Source organism: Biomphalaria glabrata, chromosome 8 (assembly GCF_947242115.1).
Source record: "Biomphalaria glabrata chromosome 8, xgBioGlab47.1, whole genome shotgun sequence".
NCBI classification, from domain to species: domain Eukaryota; kingdom Metazoa; phylum Mollusca; class Gastropoda; family Planorbidae; genus Biomphalaria; species Biomphalaria glabrata.
The window spans coordinates 22,286,931-22,307,560 of record NC_074718.1 but is presented as its reverse complement, the minus strand read 5'-3'; the positions used below and the strand labels follow the sequence as shown (position 1 = coordinate 22,307,560).

General features: G+C 34.8%; 1 protein-coding gene across 1 annotated transcript in view; it reads left to right on the top strand.

Annotated features, from left to right (window-relative positions):
* LOC106056671 (mucin-17-like) overlaps positions 1-20,630 on the top strand; it is a 106,295-nt gene that overhangs the window by 16,756 nt on the left and 68,909 nt on the right. The gene's annotated exons all lie outside the window — the stretch shown is intronic.

Below are 20,630 nucleotides of genomic sequence, written 5' to 3'. Positions count from 1 at the left end.
TTTGATAAATATAGGTTAATAGAATAGTAATAATCTTATTTTATAGTTATAAACGTTTATCAACAGTGAAACTATTTGAAACCATTGTTGCTTATAAGCAGTTTCTGTAAGCAGACGACCAGAAGATTTAACCCCCAGGTAGTTCTACATGTTGGTCGAATTAGAGTATAGCAGATGTTTACATTTCAATATTTTGATGTGATAGTGTGCCATTACCTCAGTGTTATGACTTCTTTATCAAGATATCTGTTGTTTACATATACAATTAAAACATTATCTCTGGTGCTACACTGGTAGTAAAGGCATTACTTTTTACAGATAAATTCATTTAACATCATGTCCTTACTTACAATAAAGGAGAGAGGGAGGGAGAGAGTCAATGAACATTATATAGAGATATATGAATTATTTATTTCTTGTAAAGGTTAAACGTTACATGTGTTGTTATTTTTTAATAATTATTTTAGAATTATCTCCCGTTGAAACGCCTTGTAATTTGAGATGTAAATAGCTTTGGTTCTTAGAATGAAACCATTTTGAAAGAATTCTAACACTTTGAATTCAACTTGTCCAACTTTTAATGAACTCACCCATTTTTTACATGGCCCCCCCCCCTCTCTCTCACACACACACAGACTTCCCAACTCTCTACTTTTCATTTTCAAACGTTATCTTTTTTTCCTTTTTTTTTTCTGGCCACTCTTCCCTTAAACATTGTCAAATTTGTGGCAACTAAAAAATGGCACCCTTTCCAAGATCATATACGCCCCTGGCTACGACACCGGCCACTCCATCAACTGTTTCAGCTAATCACCGCCATCAACTTCAGGTCCCTCCTCCACATCCTAGAGCATCCGTCACATCATGTCAAGTTAAGTTGGCTGGAATCTCTTGTCTTCATCACTACTGGCCGTTTGGAGCTTCACTGGCATGCACTATGTCTCTGGACGTGCAGATAGCATCTCTGTTTCCTGTTTCATTGACTTGATCTGCTTGAAAGTACCAGTAGAGTGCAGAGGTCTGGGGAGGACTTCTCTGTTTTTTTTCATATAAGGTGTATATGTGCCCTTACTTTGATCAATCGTATTAATGTAAACCGAGGTTTACTGTTGACATGAAGGAGGGCAATAATGACCTAGTTGTTCCCAATATCAACGAAATACCCTTGTTTTTATATGAGCACAAAATAAGAAGGTCAGAGTATGGGTTAACCTATTTGTTGCTCCCTATATTTGTTACTGATTGGTACCATGCTTTTCCTTGTTCAAATACTCCATACATAACAAATAGTTCAAAAAAAAAACCTTTACACTATGACAAGGAAGAAAAGAGGGGGGGGGAGAGAGAAACAGTTTGAAGCAAAGAATGGATCTGAGATCTTGGTAAGAAAGAACAAAAGTTCCTGGGTTACTATTGGCTTACATAGTAGAAGTCCCTGATTTAACAGAGGGATTTTAAAACTAGTCAGTAAATGTTGTCTTGACATCAAATAGTTGCAAATAGTAGCTACATGATATCTGTGTCATTTCTTGTAGTAATAATTCAATGAGTATTTCAGTTCTATCGGCTACCTCCCCATCTCCCTGTCACTTGGTCCCCTCATCACCCACGACGTCTCTCAGCATCATCATGACCCTCTCTACACTCACCCCCCCCTTTCCTTGACATCCACTCTCTCATTTCTGTACAACCAAATATCCGCTTCGAGTTCAATCATGTCTTCAGCAGTGGTCTCATGTGCGACCCCAGGCGCGGACCTCATCTGCGGCCCTCTCGGCAAATCTGCTCACCCATAAACACACAGGATGCTCTCACCACTTCCGAACTCAAAGATCACGCACGTACTACAAGTGTGCACTGCTCAAAATTGGATTTTAAAAAAAACAGTATCGATTCTCCATTCCATTATTTTGTGTCACAACGTTAAATTGCAGACATCGATACATGAAGACATAGATACATGAAGACATATAGATACATGAAGATATAGATACATGAAGACATATAGATACATGAAGACATAGATACATGAAGACATATAGATACATGAAGATATAGATACATGAAGATATAGATACATGAAGATATATAGATACATGAAGATATAGATACATGAAGATATATAGATACATGAAGATATAGATACATGAAGATATAGATACATGAAGATATAGATACATGAAGATATAGATACATGAAGACATAGATACATGAAGACATAGATACATGAAGACATAGATACATGAAGACACAGATACATAAAGATATAGATACATGAAGACATAGATACATTAATACATAGATACATGAAGACATAGATACATGAAGACATAGATACATTAATACATAGATACATGAATACATAGATACATGAAGACATAAATACATGAATTCTGACAAATATTTATAGAGCTATATCACAAAGTGGTACGAAGTGTCAGTGTTTTAGATGAAAGCAGATTTCTATAAACATTCTAATCAAGACATAAAGTCACATATTTAAAAGTACCATAAGCTTAAGCATAAGCATGAATGAAATGAAAAGGATTTTTCAATAGTTTTTTTAATTTCATTTCAAATCTGAACATGACAGAGAAACAACATAACGAGATTTAAAAAAAAACAATTCCCCCTCCTCCCAATAAATTGTATTTGTTCTCACCGTGCTATTGACAATTGCAAAAACCTATTAGAATGTGTGTGTGTGTGTTTGTTGGTTTATATTTGGGGTAAAATATTAGTGATCATGATACGTCATCATTCCATATATATATATATGTTTGTTTAATACGAGAAAGCTTCTCAAAGATCATGGGTCTCTACCAGCTCTAACATGGTCCCCAATCTAAATGATGTCTGTACTAATGTACACAAGGGGAGTAACGCCCAGAGGTTGTGAAAAGATTCAACATTTGAAAATAGGAAGCACAGGTCACAGAAGAATGAATGACATGCAGAGTTATCCTCCCCTGATGATGTCGCCGCGTCTTACAACACAGATCCTTACACCGGCAGCCTGAATGGGCATTTGGCATGGAATTAGCCAAGACATGGCATGTAGGATGGATGGAAGGGGGGGGGGGGGTAGTGAAGGGGGCTGAGGCAGGAATCGTGTGACAATCTGCCTTCAGGGGTCGTTCATCAAGGGAAAGACAGCACATGAGTTTTTTTTTCTCCTTATGCTAAAAACTACACTTATAAAAAACAACTCAGTACGCTAGATAAGTTGAAAGGAATATTTTATTGAAATCTGGGAAATTTCGAAAGTTTTCGAAAGGATTAATGAAATGTATTATTTGAAAAGAACAAGTGCACATTTGGAATAAAACCACTAAATATACATGCATATATGTCAGACATTCATTCCGCTATGCCCACAAATCTATGTAAGTCGCTCAGCTAAGTTCGAGAATGATTTACTCCTTAATCCGCTTGCTATTGACAAGACCAGGCAATGGACTTCTTGTCTTCTCTACGTGACTAATTTCGTGTCAGCGGCCTGGTCATCTGTCACAAGACTTGAGGGACGAGGCCCAGAGGTCAGACATTATTTGTCTAAGTTCACGCAGGAAATCGCCAGGTTCTTGAACCGGTTCTGGTGAAACTTGAGGACACACATCGTGTTCCGACCACTTTGGTATTCGTTGAGAGACATGGGATACTAGAGAGACATGGGATACTAGAGAGACAATGGCATTAGACAGTGAAATGAAATCAGTTTACAAAAAGTTTACAAAAAGACGCTTAAATAAAGTGTTAGTTTGTGTTTCTGGAGAACTATAAATATATATTTATAAAAGAAAAGACAGAGAGAGAAAAAGAAAAAGTAATTGGTGGAGAAAAAGATGAAACAATTTAGTTTACAGTTTCAAAATAGAAGCTTTTAACAGAAAGTTATATAAAGAAAACAAGATGATCTCTATTAACGACCCTTCGTCAAAGTAGAGAGTTATAATTAAGTTGATAAGTTCTTTCCAAAAAGATTATTGTGGAGAGGACTACGGCGCGTACTGGTTTACTTGAGACCATTGTTAATCATGCTAATAATCAGAAATGTAAATTGTACTAAATAATTGTTTTTCTGTGTTAATATAACTTTTTACTTATTATGAATAAATATATTAATTATGAGCTAGATATTAATTGAGCTGCTTTTACAGTGTAGATTTCAATGAACTACATTCCGACTGGTTCAGGAAAAAATGATATGGATCTAGAAATGCAAAGAAATGAGAAAACAATGAGAAGAAAACAAGAAAGAAAAAAAAGAGTTAAATGAAGAAAATGAGATCAAATAACAGGAAAAAAAGGTCAAATGCCATGTTTTCTTGGGACTACTTTTTGTCTCGTTTCGTTAATTGAATACTTCTTCATATCCCTTCACGTAGGCAAAGATTGATATAACCGATATATATATATATATATATATATATATATATATATATATATATATATATATATATATATATATATATATCCTTTGATTTCAGACTAACAATTTGTTGCATTAAAGATTAATTAAAGCAAGTAAGATTTAATTTGAATATCAATTCACCCAATAAGGACCTGGTTAGCAAATAGAAAGGATCAGTGTCGTGTAGGTATGGAAGTCATTTTTTTAGTCAACATTTCTCCCATAATGATGGTCGTGTAGTGGTTTCAACTCCATGTTGAGACACACACACAAGTTAAACGTGAGACCTGTTGAGACACTTTACATACTTCACTGGTCTTGAAGTTCGATAAGATATTCTAGAAAATACAGGTAAATGACCAATAATGTAGACTTTTACTCAATAACTCAGTCAGTCAGTCAGTTTGACCATGCCTGAGAAAGGAAGAGTATTACGTTCCAGCCAAACATCAGTGACGTCAGTGGTTGAAGGCTGGCAGGGTTTGAACTCAGGACATCATGATGACAGACGAAGTGCATACCACATGTCTAGGCCATCCTTAATGCATACCACATGTCTAGGCCATCCTTAATGCATACCACATGTCTAGGCCATCCTTAATGCATACCACATGTCTAGGCCATCCTTAATGCATACCACATGTCTAGGCCATCCTTAATGCATACCACATGTCTAGGCCATCCTTAATGCATACCACATGTCTAGGCCATCCTTAATGCATACCACATGTCTAGGCCATCCTTAATGCATACCACATGTCTAGGCCATCCTTAATGCATACCACATGTCTAGGCCATCCTTAATGCATACCACATGTCTAGGCCATCCTTAATGCATACCACATGTCTAGGCCATCCTTAATGCATACCACATGTCTAGGCCATCCTTAATGCATACCACATGTCTAGGGCATCCTTAATGCATACCACATGTCTAGGCCATGCATGTTACTACTTATATGTTCGGTTAGACAGCACTAAGTATGATTATCTAATCTATAGTCCATGCTTATCTGATAATCCTAAAGTGACAGATGATTAGGGTAACAAACATTTCAAAATGCCAGCCTTCATCGATTCGTGTAACAAACAAATACCTCCAAAGTTTATCTCCCTCAATGTTGACACTTCGTGCCCTTATGGAGTTGTTAGTTTTACTAAATAATCATTGTTATTGGTAGTAATCAATAGTGAAGGACGATGGTCAGTTCATGGGGTCAAAGGTCAAATGTTGTTTACACGAATGTTCAAGTTAATATTATGGGAGGATCTAGTTCTTTTGAAGGGAGGGGGCGATTTTTTTAAAAATTTTTTGTTTACTAGAGCCTTACTCAAATCTTAGCCAGAACTTTGCATATCAAACTGAATGTTTTTATATATGAATGTATGTCCCACATAGAAATCAAAACCGTTTGACCAATAGTGATAAAAATTGGTAGAAATGTTCCTCAGATCATGGCAGAAACTTTAGTGAACGTTTAATGTCCCTCCGACAGCCGGAGGACCCTAAAATAAAAAAAAAATAAAAAAAAAATTCATCTCTATTAAGAACGAAACTTTTTAACAAATCACACTCTAGTTATATTTTCATGAGAAAATTAAAAAAAAAATGTCAAGGGAACATTCTCCATATTTGATGGCTGAAGTTTAAATTTAATCTAATAGATCAGTATAAATATCTATAAAAGCAAATTTATTTTGATAAATCAAGACTTAAATTTGAACCTGGTGTAGGCCTATAAGCTCAGTCTACAAACACAATGGTAAACATCATTGACGAAATAAAGACCCAAAATTCTTTTTTTATTTAATGCTTCATTGTCATCTATGGGGGATTGCTTTAGGTGTGAGCATATCAATTACTACTGATATAGTGTGCAGACATTAGCAAGACCTAGAGATGTAGTGTGCAGACATTAGCAAGACCTAGAGATGTAGTGTGTGAAATAAAAAGGTAAAAGAAGGGGTACATAAATTACAAATCTCAAGAGAGTCGTGTGCATTGTGAGACCTGGAATATCGGCTATAGAATGTGGGTAAAATGTTAATTTATTTTTTATTGAAAATCTTTTTCAAAGCTAATATCATCTCACTTTGTCTAAGTAAAAATTGTGCACCTTATTTCTTCTACATCCAATCTCAATCAAGCTGAAAGTTTGCACAATTATTTTTTTTACCTGACAACACAAGAATCAATTTAAAAAATTTAACAATTAGCTAATTAATTATTGGTAATTTGTTTTTGGTATCTCAAACAAGGGAAAGAAATTGAACTAGACTGAAGTGATGGTATAAGCTGAATCCGTTCCTTTCATTAGTTGCTGCTTTATAGTTAGTTTAAAACAAACAATACATAACTATACAATCTACTATATTCATAAGCAGCTCACTAGCAGAGTGGTTATAATGTCGGCGTAAGGAGGAATGAGTCATGAGTTCGAAATCAGGTCGCTCCAACTATGGGCGTAGCCAGGATTTTTTTCGGGGGGTGGGGGGGGATTCCCCCCCCTCCCCCCCGAAAAAAAAATTTGTATGTATGGATGTGTGTGTATGTGTGTACATAATTAATCTCTATTACATTCTGACCCTTTATTCTTTTGAAAGACGTTTATTGCGCCCCAGAATAGGTTCTTCCTGGAGTTAGTGAAAAAAGTGTAGACTCCTCGCTCTTGCCATCAAGGGGTCTGGGGGAGCGCTGAGAGCTCCCCTAGCTCGGTGCGAAGCCAAGCACTATTTCTGGTATTGAAAACCAACTAAATGCATATTCTGAGGTATCTACAGTGCATTATTTTGCTATCAAAAAGTTTTATTTCAAAAACCTAATGTGCTATTCCTACTGACTTAGACCCTCCCGCGCCGTTCGGCGCATTTGCTGGCAAGCTGTTTCCACAAAAATCTGTCACTGGCAATGTCTGAAGCCTCTTCCCACCTGCTCTGAGGACATCCGCAAAGTTGTACTAGGATGTCATCGCAACTCTTTTTATGCGTAATTCATTTTGTCGGAGAACATGTCCCGCAAACCTCATGCGACGCTCTGTCACAACCTTACTAAGGGGTCGACTCCCACTTCGGCATAGGATTTCCTTGATTTAGACCCGATCTCTATAACTGACTCCTAAAATCCGTCTTAGCCATCTTTGTAGAGACACATTTAGTGCTTATTAATTTCATTGCACTTTAGTAATGGAGTCCAGCCACTGGTAGACATGTGTAACTTCTCTTGACTACGATCTTGGAATAAGGTGACTATTTTGCTTTAGATGTTATATCGAAATGGGAAGTTTTATCATCAAAATCACCTGTTGGGGGGATTTAAACTAAAATATATCTGGAGTTGTTGTTGTTGTTTTTATTCAAAACCACATTTAGCTACGGTCATAGAATTTCGGTGAATGTAGTTTGCTTTAGAAATAAAACCTTAAAACTCTCTGTAGGATTTTAAACTCAAAACTATCTTGAGGGGTTTTAAACTTTTAAAAAAGCCATCTGGAGGAGAGGTGTTGAAACTCAAAACCCTCCCATTGGCTTGGCTACACTCAAAGAATTTTAGTGTGTAATTTGCTTTTTTTTTTTATATTGAAGAGTATTTTTTAGCATGAAACCCCTCTGAACCCCAAACCCCCCCCCCCTAAGTGATAGGATCATAGCGTAGTGAGAAAGCTAAAAGCATGAAATATCGCTAAACAAAAATAATTGGTAAAAATATTTTTAATCGCACAGATTTATTGTTGTTGTTCTACATTTAATACAAATTTAATTCGATGCCTGATCCAAACTAACTGATACAATTTTACACTTCGTATAAGCATTTATTTAAAAAGTATTTGTGCTATGTTTGTGTTGTTATTCTTATATTTTTGTTTTCTAAAACCAAGTGTGTCATCGAACGGGGAAACAAAAATAACTTCTGATGGTCCCAGATAGAAACAAAGCGCTTTCAAAAAGGCTGTACGTGCAGACTATGCTATGTGGTTACAATGTCGTTGTCATCTCTAGTTTCTTGCCTGTGTATAGGTTGTCATTTGTGTTGTACAATTGGTCTGGTCCCTGTGCTAATGGAAAGTGCGCGAGTAAAAATCCATACCCAATTGAAGTGTAGGAACTGTTGAGAGAGTTATTTGATTCCTCCATAAAGACAATGTGTCCCTTGTGGACGTGGTTTGCTTCTAATGGAAGTACTAGCAGTTCACGTGAGAGACAATTCAGGGACAATCATTGCAGCACTCGTAGAACTTTCTTTTATAATAGCTGTATTAGATTTGATACATCCTGTCATGGAGTTCAATATTTTAAATTGAAACAAAGGTTATAAAATGATTCGAAATTGACTTTGCGTTTATTTAATTTTTTTATATAGCCACATACTATCTAGTTGATAACGTATTGTCATAATGTATATCATATTCTTATCATTCTTAATACTTTCTTGCTACAGCGTTTAAAAAAAATACAATTATCTATTCAAATTCATGTAATAATTTATTTGGTCAAGTTAATTATTGATTCAAAAAACTGATTCATTACTTATTCTTAATACATTTTCTCAAATCCCTGGACATATAGCTAATAGCCTTGGACGTCCGAATCCATCTTTCTATATTTAGGCCCCTTGAAATTTGAAGTCACGCTGACCTAAATGAGTCCTAATTCTGGTCAATTTCTAATTTTCGGAGTAGTCTATGTTAGGTCATGAAAAGAAAAAGGAACATTTCAGTCTCTACCACACCAACCCCACCACACCAACTCTAATGTAAAAGATCAGCTAGAAGCTGTGTTGTAGCCTAGTACAGCAGTTCATAGACACGTTAGAGTTAATATTAAGATTTTCATGCCATAAAACAGTACAGATCCATTCCTATATATCATCCAAGCACCTTTAGAGCAAAGGTATTCCATTGAAGTCATCATGTCAACACACTAACAGAATGACAATCATTGAGTTACAGTTTGAGTTGTATTGTAAGCCCAATTATTACTTCAATGATACAATCACCTTTGTTACGTTCTGGAAGAACCACTACTGAAACTGTCAAACAGTTTTATTTGCACCAAGTCTTTTTATTTTCAATTAACATCAAGGGTGTCAGTTTCGTTACAACCAAGAGATAATCAACATAAAATGGTTGGTCTACTACCTCTGATTACTTTTATATAATTGTTTTATTAAACACAGTTAGATTTAGGTGCTTGTTAGGGTGGAGGGAAAGAAGACAAAAAGTCTATTGCGGTAAGTGGCAGTGAAGTAGGACACAAAAAATGTCGACAATTTCCGTTGCATCTTAGAGTTCAACGTGTCAACTCAAACTTTATTTCAATTGATGTCTACGAAGGTTATGTATCTATAGTTCGATGATGACCACTTTTCTCATCCAGGGGGCTGAGGGCTTTGCACTGGGGTCTTGTGCCTCCTCGTGTGGCTGGTGAGACCTATGTGAGCCCGAAATGTTCGGCTACACATTGGGCAGGTTATTCCAGCTGGTGCTAGTGTTATTGGCATTTTTTTCTCTGACGCTTTTCTTCTGCCAGCGCTGTTTTCTTGTCCTCTCCAATTTGTGCGCCAGCTTTCACAGCGCGGCGCCATGATGCTCTGCCATGTGCTTCCGTCTCCCAGATGCAGGGTAAATGCTGAAGGCTTTCATGGAAGCTTTGAGGGTGTCTCTGAATCGTTTTCTTTGTCCACCTTGAAATTGCTTCAATTCCCTTTTTTGGCAATAAAGGATTCATTTCAGGGATGAGGGAGTCTTCCATTCTGCAAATGTGATCTGCCCATCGCAGCTGGGACTGCATCAGGAGCTTTGCAGGCCCGTTCTTCGAAGGACTTTTTGCAATATAACATTCAGTATTTTTTCCAATATTAGTATTCTTGTTCTTCAATATTTTTAAATGCAGGTCTTAGTATACAAGGCTTCCAAATTGTCGCGGTGTACTAAGCTACCAATGGGCAGTGGTGTATTAAGCTACCAATGGGCAGTGGTGTACTAAGCTACCAATGGGCAGTGGTGTACTAAGTTACCAATGGGCAGTGGTGTACTAAGCTACTAATGGGCAGTGGTGTACTAAGCTACCAATGGGCAGTGGTGTACTAAGTTACCAATGGGCAGTGGTGTACTAAGCTACTAATGGGCAGTGGTGTACTAAGCTACCAATGGGCAGTGGTGTACTAAGTTACCAATGGGCAGAGGGGTAATAAGTTATCAATGGGCAGTGGTGTACTAAGCTACCAATATGCAGTGGTGTACTAAGCTACCAATGGGCAGTGGGGTACTTAGCTACCAATGGGCAGTGGTGTACTAAGTTACCAATGGGCAGTGGGGTACAAAGTTACCAATGGGCAGTGGTGTACAAAGTTACCAATGGGCAGTGGGGTAATAAGTTACCAATGGGGAATGGTGTACTAAGCTACCAATGGGCAGTGGTGTACTAAGTTACCAATGGGCAGTGGTGTACAAAGTTACCAATGGGCAGTGGTGTACAAAGTTTTGTTTGGTTAAAACAACAACACTATCATCTCTTGATCTCACCATGTCTCTCTAGTCTCAATTGTTAGTGCTCAGATGACGTAGTACAGACATCACGTGACTTGCCGGACATTGATTAGAAACTGAATAACAAAATGTTTCGTGAAAAAAAAAGAAAAATATACCATGAAAAAAGAATAAATAAAATTTAATAGAAACACATCTTAAAACTATTTTATCTAAACATTTCTTGCTACTAATCCGATATTGATCAAACGTGTTCATCTTTGTTTTGTAACACACACTCGCCACATAACCTAAAATGTACTGATGTGTCAAATAGCGACACACGCTAGCACACACTCTAAAATCATCTCAATTATTATACCTGGGACGAACAAGCTCTCAGTCCAATTATTGACCAGCTGACCAGCTCTTAGAAACACTACTGCAATCAAACCGGAAACAATCACTTGTATCAGCCTCTCGGTTCGGATAAACTGTCTCTCATGTTGTGGCTATCGGTTGGTTTCAAATTAAAAACCAATAAACATGATCAATATTAGATGACCATATCTTGGTGAACAGAGAGACACATCCGGGTAGCTCTGACATATTCAATGTCTTTGAAGTAAACAAAAGAACTAATCAATGAAACAAAACTGGCAGCAATGTGTACGTCCTAACACTGTGGATCCTTAGATCGAACTGTCCACTATTGACATTGATAGACAGAGAGTTTCGTTGAATAGAAAGTTTAATGTATTGCATATTGTCACAGATGCCATTATAGATTTATTTGTATATTTCACATTTAAAAGCTTATGTGTAAATAGAAATATAAACCCTTGACTGAGCCTCAGGAATTACCCCACAAATCTAGATCCTTGACAGCGCCTCAGGTTTTACCCGAGACGTAATTACGATGTTGCAAATCTATTGGTTGATTTGAAAATAAATAAAGACATTTTAGCGCCAGAGAATTGACGAGAGTAAAAAGAACGCCAGTCGATAAAAGAATTTCCTAGTAGACAGTCGCGTTTTCTAAGAGCTCTGATTTAAAGCCTTTGTAATGTTATTTGTGCTTGTTGATCTGTAACATGTACATAAGCTGTACTTACGTTTTATATTTAAATAAAGTTCCAGAGTTGTGTTTTAACAAAGAATCTTTTATTGTGAACCCTAGATCGTCATTTATTCAATTATTTTAATTCAAGTGAAATCCCCGGCACCACAACACACGTTGTGACACATATAAACTGTTATTGAATGTGTGTCTCTGGTTCAACCAACACAACATCTCATCAAATGGTATTTAATTACACGCCAGCTTAGACCTGGCGCAGTGACCAATCATTCCAATAGATCTTCTAAACGTAACTAAGCTATGTTTTTATATTATGTAAGGTCTATGTCAGGGGTGGGCAACATTTTTGTATCGAGGGCCGCATTAAAAAGTTTGGTAATGGCGGGCCGCATATATATATATCTTAGAAAGATACGCTTGCTGTGTAGAATGTCTTTTAATTCATATATACACTGTATTACGATTTTTTAAAATTGCTGTTGTCTTTTTATATCACAATATACCCACAAATATACAGTTGTACTTAATGTGCAGTATTTTACTTCTTACACTCGTGCATAATGTTTCTTAACCGTGAAACTATCTTACTAGTTGTTACCCCTGTGTTTGAATGCTGTCAAATTACAGTCAGTCAACATTGACCAGTGATTATACTTGTTTAGTTTCCACAAAAAATGCTTGCCCACTGAATGAGACAAAGTTAAATGTCGGGAGGAGCGAAGCCTCCATCACCAGAGAATGCTGACCATGTCCTTCAATGGTGCATACTAAATCAAGGGACCCGAACAAGACTCTCCAAGGACTATTGGGAGAACTGCCTGATCTGGAAACCACTACGCGGTTCATCTCAGATATAGGATTGCTGATCTGAACCCTCCAACATGTAAAATGAGAACGAAGAAGAAGAACAGATGTATGTGTACCCAAATTGAGTGAACAGCAGCAAAGTTTTTTTAAGTGTGGAAATACAGCTTCTGGTACCCATAAAACTTCCGTGGTAGTGCTGACTGGAACTTCTCTTTGCTTTGAGTTATGTCCTCTGGAGATGAATCGGCTTCTCTTAATAAGTGTTGTACTTTTAATCATTTTACTAAAGAGAGTTTCACCTTTCAGCAAAGGAAAACGACAAAAACATTATTTTTTTGCTTGCCTGTTGAAATGTGCGAGTCCTGTTTGAAGAGATTTTAAATGCATTTACATTTCATATGTTAACGATCAATTGCAATGCAGATTATGCAAAACATTAAATTTTGTCTTCCACTCTTCATTAGAAATATTGGTAACAAAGTCACAGTCAATGTCCTTCAAGTAACAGAGCAATTTCACCCTTGAGATTTTATATTCTTCTCATTTGCATTGCCCATGCAAGGCTAGCGGATACATTGGATCATTTATTCATAAATCAGAGCTACCCGTGGTTAACTCCCCATACCTTTAATAAGTTTTTTTTCTTTTAAATTGCAGAATTACTAAATGTTGAATTATATGCAGCTTTGTGCAAACTTTCTTGTTTAAAGTTTATGGTTCTCAGTCAAAGATCGAGCTCCATCAATTGTTACATTTGCCATCTTGTTCCAAGCCTACCCAACACTCAGACATAGTGTCCTGAATTGAGTGTATTGATGTAAAGCCAATAAGCATAATCTTCGTTTACTTAAAACTTTTTATAATGAGACAGTTTCAATAATTTATATAGATATTTTTTTTAATATTTGCATTTTTATATCTATATACTGTGGGCACACCTGATTTCTGTAGGTGTCGGCGGGCCGCATAAAACACCTCGGCGGGCCGCATGTGGTCCGCGGGTCGTATTTTGCCCACCCCTGGTCTATGTTATTATTGGATCGTATTAACAGCTTTATGAGAAGTACATTTATTTGTGAAGTACATTTATTTGTGAAGTACATTTATTTGTGAAGTGCATTTATTTGTGAAGTACATTTATTTGTGAAGTACATTTATTTGTGAAGTACTTTTATTTGTGAAGTACATTTATTTGTGAAGTACATTTATTTGTGAAGTACATTTATTTGTGAAGTACTTTTATTTGTGAAGTACATTTATTTGTGAAGTACATTTATTTGTGAAGTACATTTATTTGTGAAGTGCATTTATTTGTGAAGTACATTTATTTGTGAAGTACATTTATTTGTGAAGTACTTTTATTTGTGAAGTACATTTATTTGTGAAGTACATTTATTTGTGAAGTACATTTATTTGTGAAGTACATTTATTTGTGAAGTACATTTATTTGTGAAGTACATTTATTTGTGAAGTACATTTATTTGTGAAGTACATTTATTTGTGAAGTACATTTATTTGTGAAGTACATTTATTTGTGAAGTACATTTATTTGTGAAGTGCCTCATTTACTCCGGAAAGTCAGCACAATTGTTTTAAAAACTTTTCTTTGTTCTCGAGTATCTGGATCTGAATGCTGGGTGAGTGGAAATACATCTATGTAAAAGCTGTGAAATACATCGTTGTAATAGCTGTGAAATAAATCGTTGTAATAGCTGTAAAATACATCGTTGTAATAGCTGTGAAATACATAGTCGTAATAGCTGTGAAATACATGGTTGTAATAGCTGTGAAATAAATCGTTGTAATAGCTGTGAAATACATAGTCGTAATAGCTGTGAAATAAATCGTTGTAATAGCTGTGAAATACATGGTTGTAATAGCTGTGAAATACATCGTTGTAATAGCTGTGAAATACATCGTTGTAATAGCTGTGAAATACATCGTTGTAATAGCTGTGAAATACATAGTCGTAATAGCTGTGAAATACATCGTTGTAATAGCTGTGAAATACATAGTCGTAATAGCTGTGAAATACATCGTTGTAATAGCTGTGAAATACATCTTTGTAATAGCTGTGAAATACATCGTTGTAATAGCTGTGAAATACATCGTTGTAATAGCTGTGAAATACATCGTTGTAATAGCTGTGAAATACATCGTTGTAATAGCTGTGAAATACATGGTTGTAATAGCTGTGAAATAAATCGTTGTAATAGCTGTGAAATACATCGTTGTAATAGCTGTGAAATACATCGTTGTAATAGCTGTGAAATACATCGTTGTAATAGCTGTGAAATACATCGTTGTAATAGCTGTGAAATACATCGTTGTAATAGCTGTGAAATACATCGTTGTAATAGCTGTGAAATACATGGTTGTAATAGCTGTAAAATACATCGTTGTAATAGCTGTTAAATACATCGTTGTAATAGCTGTGAAATACATCGTTGTAATAGCTGTGAAATACATAGTCGTAATAGCTGTGAAATACATCGTTGTAATAGCTGTGAAATACATAGTCGTAATAGCTGTGAAATACATCGTTGTAATAGCTGTGAAATACATCGTTGTAATAGCTGTGAAATACATCTTTCAAATCATTGCCGTAAAAAACAACTGATGATGTTGACTTAGCAAACCAAGTGTGGCTCAAAGTTTCAAACGCTCATCGTTTTATTATATTATTTTAAACAAAATGTCTAGATTTTTAGAAAGAACTTGTTAACCATTTTGACTCGACCAGAACAAAATAATTTCTGACTAAATACTTGTGGCTTTTAACAGCTATTGAAATGAACTTTTTTTCTACACTTGGCAGTTTGAACAAATATTCGGGACATATTAGCTCAATCAGACGGTCAGAGTAGTCCCCACTACCACAATGCCACAGCTTTTAGCGTCAGTAAACTTAGCTCTTGAAAACATCGAAGAGACCAAAAGCTCCCCCGCGAGCTTGAAGATCTAATGAGTCATGTTTACACTACAGGCTTTCAAACAGTAATAAAAAGCGAATTATGGGTAGAGCAATATTTGTTTTACAAGATACTTAACATGTCTATAAGCAGATAACGTTTTATTCCGGACTGTGAAGGTTTGTCCTTTGTTTGGTTTAAATGTTTGTATGCATAGAATTAAGTCAACTAAACGTAGACTGCTGTTGTTTGGTCTGCAACATCTGAATAAAACTTTAGTGCTGTTATCTTACTGTAGCCGCGCTTTGGTGCTTTAGGAAATAAATAACAGCTCCGAAGTTATATCCTAACAGCCACTTTCTATGAACAATTGATGACTCAGAAAGACGATACGACTTGTGTCTTCTCTTTAAACAAAACAACAAACAATTACGTTCATTTCTTTGACAATTGAATAATAAGTAAACAATAGCACACTAAGCATATTAAAATACAATAGCAGACTAAGCATATTAAAATACAATAGCAGACTAAGCATATTAAAATACAATAGCACACTAAGCATATTAAAATACAATAGCACACTAAGCATATTAAAATACAATAGCAGACTAAGCATATTAAAATACAATAGCAGACTAAGCATATTAAAATACAATAGCAGAATAAGCATATTAAAATACAATAGCAGACTAAGCATATTAAAATACAATAGCACGCTAAGCATATTAAAATACAATAGGACGCTAATATATTAAAATACAATAGCAGACTAAGCATATTAAAATACAATAGCAGAATAAGCATATTAAAATACAATAGCAGACTAAGCATATTAAAATACAATAGCACGCTAAGCATATTAAAATACAATAGCACACTAAGCATATTAAAATACAATAGCAGACTAAGCATATTAAAATACAATAGCAGACTAAGCATATTAAAATACAATAGCAGACTAAGCATATTAAAATACAATAGCAGACTAAGCATATTAAAATACAATAGCACACTAAGCATATTAAAATACAATAGCAGACTAAGCATATTAAAATACAATAGCAGACTAAGCATATTAAAATACAATAGCAGACTAAGCATATTAAAATACAATAGCAGAATAAGCATATTAAAATACAATAGCAGACTAAGCATATTAAAATACAATAGCACGCTAAGCATATTAAAATACAATAGGACGCTAATATATTAAAATACAATAGCAGACTAAGCATATTAAAATACAATAGCAGAATAAGCATATTAAAATACAATAGCAGACTAAGCATATTAAAATACAATAGCACGCTAAGCATATTAAAATACAATAGCACACTAAGCATATTAAAATACAATAGCAGACTAAGCATATTAAAATACAATAGCAGACTAAGCATATTAAAATACAATAGCAGACTAAGCATATTAAAATACAATAGCAGACTAAGCATATTAAAATACAATAGCACACTAAGCATATTAAAATACAATAGCAGACTAAGCATATTAAAATACAATAGCAGACTAAGCATATTAAAATACAATAGCAGACTAAGCATATTAAAATACAATAGCAGACTAAGCATATTAAAATACAATAGCAGACTAAGCATATTAAAATACAATAGCAGACTAAGCATATTAAAATACAATAGCACACTAAGCATATTAAAATACAATAGCACACTAAGCATATTAAAATACAATAGCAGACTAAGCATATTAAAATACAATAGCAGACTAAGCATATTAAAATACAATAGCAGACTAAGCATATTAAAATACAATAGCAGAATAAGCATATTAAAATACAATAGCAGACTAAGCATATTAAAATACAATAGCACGCTAAGCATATTAAAATACAATAGGACGCTAATATATTAAAATACAATAGCAGACTAAGCATATTAAAATACAATAGCAGAATAAGCATATTAAAATACAATAGCAGACTAAGCATATTAAAATACAATAGCACGCTAAGCATATTAAAATACAATAGCACACTAAGCATATTAAAATACAATAGCAGACTAAGCATATTAAAATACAATAGCAGACTAAGCATATTAAAATACAATAGCAGACTAAGCATATTAAAATACAATAGCAGACTAAGCATATTAAAATACAATAGCACACTAAGCATATTAAAATACAATAGCAGACTAAGCATATTAAAATACAATAGCAGACTAAGCATATTAAAATACAATAGCAGACTAAGCATATTAAAATACAATAGCAGAATAAGCATATTAAAATACAATAGCAGACTAAGCATATTAAAATACAATAGCACGCTAAGCATATTAAAATACAATAGGACGCTAATATATTAAAATACAATAGCAGACTAAGCATATTAAAATACAATAGCAGAATAAGCATATTAAAATACAATAGCAGACTAAGCATATTAAAATACAATAGCACGCTAAGCATATTAAAATACAATAGCACACTAAGCATATTAAAATACAATAGCAGACTAAGCATATTAAAATACAATAGCAGACTAAGCATATTAAAATACAATAGCAGACTAAGCATATTAAAATACAATAGCAGACTAAGCATATTAAAATACAATAGCACACTAAGCATATTAAAATACAATAGCAGACTAAGCATATTAAAATACAATAGCAGACTAAGCATATTAAAATACAATAGCAGACTAAGCATATTAAAATACAATAGCAGACTAAGCATATTAAAATACAATAGCAGACTAAGCATATTAAAATACAATAGCAGACTAAGCATATTAAAATACAATAGCACACTAAGCATATTAAAATACAATAGCACACTAAGCATATTAAAATACAATAGCAGACTAAGCATATTAAAATACAATAGCAGACTAAGCATATTAAAATACAATAGCACACTAAGCATATTAAAATACAATAGCAGACTAAGCATATTAAAATACAATAGCAGACTAAGCATATTAAAATACAATAGCACACTAAGCATATTAAAATACAATAGCAGACTAAGCATATTAAAATACAATAGCAGACTAAGCATATTAAAATACAATAGCACACTAAGCATATTAAAATACAATAGCAGAATAAGCATATTAAAATACAATAGCACGCTAAGCATATTAAAATACAATAGCAGACTAAGCATATTAAAATACAATAGCACACTAAGCATATTAAAATACAATAGCACACTAAGCATATTAAAATACAATAGTACACTAAGCATATTAAAATACAATAGCACGCTAATATATTATAATGCAATAGCGCGCTGATATATTATAATGCAATAGCGCGCTAATATATTATAATGCAATAGCGCGCTGATATATTATAATGCAATAGCGCGCTAATATATTATAATGCAATAGCACTCTAAGCATGTCAGAATAAATAAGATGATATTAAACTCACAAATTACTAAACCTCATAAATAATGTGTAGGCTCACTTGCCTAAATAATCTCCAGAACGTTAGTACTTTTAAGTGTCAACCTAGAATGCCATTTCCACGATCCCTCATCAAATACTGCGAATTCCGAGTAGGGTTGTTGGGCAAACCATTGTCCAGAGAATGCCGGGTATGCGGCTCCAATGTAAGAAATTCCTTTTTAACTCAGTCCCCAAGGTAAAGTCATTCTATTGGTAGTTTGACAGTCGAGTTCCACAGTCAAGTTTCCCAGTCAAACGAAAAGACTGAAGACATACCTTCCAACGATTGAGTCTTGTACACTAGAAATGATTGAAATTCTTGTACAAAGTTATGCATTGAGACCGAGTTTCGATCAGTTCAATGAAAAAAAAAAGGAAATGTCGGGCGTGAATTCAGAAAGTTGTAAGGGAAAATTGTAATTTTATTCATAGCGCACTCCTTCGTTTTTCGCTTCTTGTATGTATGCTATTTCTAGGTCATAACCAGTAAAAATAGGTGCCGGTACTCAGTGATTCTAAGGTGCCAGTACTCAGTGATTCTAAGGTGCCAGTACTCAGTGATTCTAAGGTGCCAGTACTCAGTGATTCTAAGGTGCCAGTACTCAGTGATTCTAAGGTGCCAGTACTCAGTGATTCTAAGGTGCCAGTACTCAGTGATTCTAAGGTGCCGGTACTCAGTGATTCTAAGGTGCCAGTACTCAGTGATTCTAAGGTGCCAGTACTTAGTGATTCTAAGGTGCCAGTACTCAGTGATTCTAAGGTGCCAGTACTCAGTGATTCTAAGGTGCCGGTACTCAGTGATTCTAAGGTGCCGGTACTCAGTGATTCTAAGGTGCCGGTACTCAGTGATTCTAAGGTACCGGTACTCAGTAGTTGGTTGCCTAACTTTTAACTACTAAAAATTAATAATATACGTTAAAATACAAGAACAGTAATTTTTTTTTTCAAAAAGGTGCCGGTATGCCGTACCGGTGCGTACCGTCACAAAACAAAAAGCCCTGGTCATAACTCTCTAAAGAGTTCATTGAGACTAAAAGATGTTCAGATTTGTATTCAAACGCAAGGCTATTTCCACTAGGTCAATATTCATGATGGGAGTAGATGCCACAATAAGTTAACCACCTAGATCTATACAGTTTTTGTGTGTGTATTCATTATAAGCTTAAGAAGTGCTATTATTCAGTTAGATTTCTTTACTATAATACTAATTGCAATAGATTAATAATAATAATAATAATAATAATAATAACAATAATAATAATAATAAACTTTGAATTTACTTTAACCTAACCTACTGCAACCAAATTAGTTTTGTGGATTAAATATATTTATAATAGATCAAGGAAAACTTCAGGATTTCACTATTTGACATTCGGTAGTCTTTTGGCGATAATCCCTTATAAAATAATGTGCATGCTGAATATTAAACTTCACATGCCAGAAGTTGATGTGCTCCCCTTGTTGACATTGTTTCCCACACCTAGTCCTGTCCCCCCCCCACACACACAACGTT